We start from the raw sequence: 3,969 nt of genomic DNA on the forward strand, positions 1-3,969 counted from the left end.
GAGCCATTTAGAGGATTTGCTATAGTTTACTCAATCATTTTCAAGGAGATTGATTGATTGATTGAAAACTTTATTAACAGATTGCAGAATGGGTACAGTACAGTACAGCTCAATACATACAATTGTTAATGGGATGCAGACCAGAGAAAGACTTTTGTCTTGTTTACATCAGGGTCCCCCATTTTCAATTCATCATAAGGAGGACAAAATATGTATATTTCATATATTTCATTACAAACCTCTATTTCAACTCGTAAGGCGCAGAGGTTACCCTCATTTACAGTGATATCAGCACTTATACATACAGTATAGGCACAATAAATAAGAATAAACAATAAAAAACGTTGTTACAAGTCGACACACAGTGGTCGGAGATCATACTTTTAAATGCAGCAAGAGAAGGAAGAACCTTCAGCTTCAGAGTCAGTCGGAGGACATTCCAGGTGTTGGAAGCATCAAAGGAAAAAGCAGTTTTTCCTGGTTCAGAGAAAACTGGAGGAACCCTAAGAACCAGCCAGTCATTTGACCGTGTAGAATAGGTTCCAAAGATTCAGAATAATTTTCAAGGACAAAAGAGCCATGTTTATGTATGTTCTCCTCCTTGTCCTTGAGTTGCATGTTCATGTTGTTGGTTCTCTGCCAGTATCCAGGTGGGGGCTATATGACATACCGTATCCCCCTCCTCTTTGCTCTCATCATCTCGCCTCACGGTGAGCTCTTCTACCATCGAGCCACCGTAGAAAGCAACGTTCAACAACAAACACGTAAGCTAATTTCTTTTTTGTCTTGTACTTTTTAATTCTTTCATTTATAGTGGATTTCTACTGTAAATGTTTGTATGGCATGTCAAAAAAAAAAAAAAATTTGTTCAAAAAAAGATTATTCTTTCATTTCAAACCTTTATTTAAACTCGAAAGGCAAATGAGGTTTCCCTCTTTTACAGTCATGTAAACATATAGAATCACACAGCATATAAAATCACAACAATAAGACAACAAGATGAGGCAACAAGCAAGGATAACAAATAAATTAAAACATGTACAACTTGATTGACAAAGGTTGGAGATCAAGGTTTTAAACTATGCAACAGGGGGGAGAATTTCAAGCTTTAAGGACTGTTGGAGTTCATTTCATGAGTGGTGTTGGAGATACGGATGTCTCTAAACATCCCCTCCAGTTTGGAAGTGAACTGACAGCCACACTCGGTCTTGAGCTTGAAGATCATGTTCCTCTCGGAGTCGTCGGAGACGCTCTTGTTGGTGAGCAGCCTGCGGGCCAGGTGCTGCTTGTAGTACCGCTCGAACACATCCTTCTCCTGCATGCAGCGGAACAGCACATGGCTGATGAGTGGCTAAGAAATATTGACTGTAAATTATTAGTTGGTACAGTGCTGTTAGATTTTAGCGCAGCTTTTGATCTCATTGATCATGAACTGCTGCTTACAAAACTAGCTGATTATGGTTTCAAACACTCAGCTACTAACTGGATGAAAAGTTATTTATTCATGAGACAACAATGTGTCCTGTTTAATGGAACTTTATCAAGCGTTAAAACGCTACAATGTGGCATTCCTCAAGGAAGTTGCCTTGGACCATTATTATATTCAATATTTGTAAATGATATGCCACATAGTTTAAGAAATGCAAGCAGTTCCATTTATGCAGATGACACTACAATATATGCTTCGGCAAGCAATGCCAAAGACCTCAGCAGTCTTGTTCAAAGTGAGTTAATGCAGATTTCTGAATGGGTCACGGTAAATAAGCTGAAACTAAATGCATCCAAAACAAAATGTCTAATTATTTGTTCAAAGCATGCTCAGAGAGAAAATGACAGATTAAATATTTCTTTGCAGGGTGCAGATATTTAGCAAGTTAAGGAGGCCAGATTGCTTGGAGTTATAATAGATGAAACACTCTCTTGGTCAACTCACATTAACAATATTGTAACAAAAATGAGCAGAAGTATTTCAATTATTAGACGGAATGCCTATTTTTTAACTGACACAGCTACCAAGCAAGTCATACAATCACTAGTTCAAGTTTCTTTAATAGTTGTCATACAGAAGTACAGAATGTCACATCTGGACTACTGTCCAGCAATCTGGTCAAATGCATCCAAACAAGACTTAAATAAAATACAGCTTACTCAAAATAGAGCTGCAAGACTTGCATTGCATAGCTCAATTAGAAACAGTGTTGAAAAAATGCACAAGGAACTGTCATGGATGAGAGTCAATGAGAGACTAGTGTGTAGTCTTATTTTGTTTATGAGAAATATTTATACTTTACATAAACCTGTGTGCCTCTTTTTGCAGCTGGTGCTTATTAGTGATGGTCATGTCTATGGCACTAGACAAGCCTTGAGGGGTCGCTTCGCCCTGTCGGGAGGTTCAGGAAGTACTCAAAGTCCCCGGCGATGGTCTGCTTGAAGAGCCTGTCGTTGTTGAAGGACTCCAGGAGGAAACGGTCGAAGCGCGTCTTCAGGTCCAGCAGGCAGATGTTCTCGCCCTTGCCCTCCTCCGACACCAGGGCCTTGCCCTGCTCCCGCAGGTACGAACTCATGCACTCACACATGGTCTTCAGGCCATTGGGCAGGCGGCTGAAGAGCTTGTACATGCAGCCCAGGTCTTCAGTCTTTCCGTTCTTGAGCATGTGGACCAGACCGGAGTTCTCCATCTCCACGATGGTCTTCATGTGTTTGGAGATGAGCTCCCCCTCCACCACCTTCATGAGGGGCTCCTCCGTGGACTTGTCCAGGCAGTGCATCACCCACTCGTTTTCCTCGTTGATCCGGGCCTCCACCTTCTTGATGTAGACGCTGGCGCTGTTCTCCGCTAGGAACTTTTGGCTCTCCATCTGGAAGAATTCGGCCGACATCTCGAGGAAGGGGCCCTCTAAGTCCTCCTCGTAGACCGAACTGCCCTTCAGGCCCAGGATCATGAGCATCTGGCAGGCGTTCCTGATCGCTCCCCTATCCACCACCTCTCCCTTCCTCTCGCAGGCGATCATGTCCAGCAGGGTCTGTCGGAGGTGGTCCCGGATGCAGCCGTATCGCACCACCTGGTCCCGGAAGATGATGAGGCCCAGGTTGTAGACGTTATCCACGTTGTTCTGCTGCACATAGATACAGTCCATGTACCCGAGGATATCTATGATCATCACCATGGCAGCCTGATGGTCGATCCAGGCTTGATTCAGTGTTTGGAGAAAGTTATTGTTTAGAGAGTTGAGGACATCTTCTCGTACTTTGTTGATGAGGTGCTCGGTGACCACCTCCCGCAGGCCCGTGTAGAGCTTCTCGCCGTGCTTGTGTAGCACCATGGTGTAGGCGTTCCTGTACAGCTCCTCGAGGCTCAGCCCGCTGTTGCTCTTCCTCTGGATCTCCTGGATGGCATTCTTGAGAAGGTCCCAGATGTTGTTGACTTGACATACATCAAGCATCTTTACACGCATCTTTCCACTGTTCCACTGTTCCATTGTTTAACAGTTGATATCTTCAGTCCTGTTTCAAAATGCGCAAAATACAGTATATATTCAAGCTTACAGACAAGTAGCCGGAAACAACAAGTGATATATTCATATATTATACTGAGATCTGAGATACTCTTCTTCTTCTTCTTCTTATTTGAATTTCCGGCAGAGTAGACGCATCGAGGCGTATTACTGCCCTCCGCAATTCTTTTTATGGGCTCTTCTTCTTCTCCTTCTTATCCTTCTTCACCTTCTTTTTCTTCTTCTACTGGACCCCGTCATCAACTACATTGTCCATTGGAGTGCCTCTACTGCTGCTACTTCCTGTCTGAGCCCCCCTCCGCGGGACCCTCCTTGCCCCCTGCTATCTTATCCTGGGCCTGATTCAATATTAACATTCAGTATTCAAGTAGAACAGCTAGCTAGCCCTTGTGGACACTCACCTTTCCACAGCAAAACTGTAGGCAAGGCACCTTGGTTGAGAAATGCAGGCTTC

The 3,969-nt window shown here is 43.6% G+C and overlaps 1 pseudogene across 1 annotated transcript; it reads right to left on the reverse strand.

The window, feature by feature from the left end:
- Positions 1-1,108: 1,108 nt before the first annotated feature.
- LOC311225942 (cullin-3-like) lies at positions 1,109-3,443 on the reverse strand (annotated as a pseudogene). Its single transcript has 2 exons — positions 2,292-3,443; positions 1,109-1,340 (listed from the first exon to the last, which is right to left on the reverse strand). The product of its transcript is annotated as a cullin-3-like (transcript).
- Positions 3,444-3,969: the final 526 nt, after the last annotated feature.

This window comes from Notolepis coatsorum (genome assembly GCF_963971535.1).
Source record: "Notolepis coatsorum genome assembly, chromosome: 3".
Taxonomy (NCBI): Eukaryota; Metazoa; Chordata; class Actinopteri; order Aulopiformes; family Paralepididae; genus Notolepis; species Notolepis coatsorum.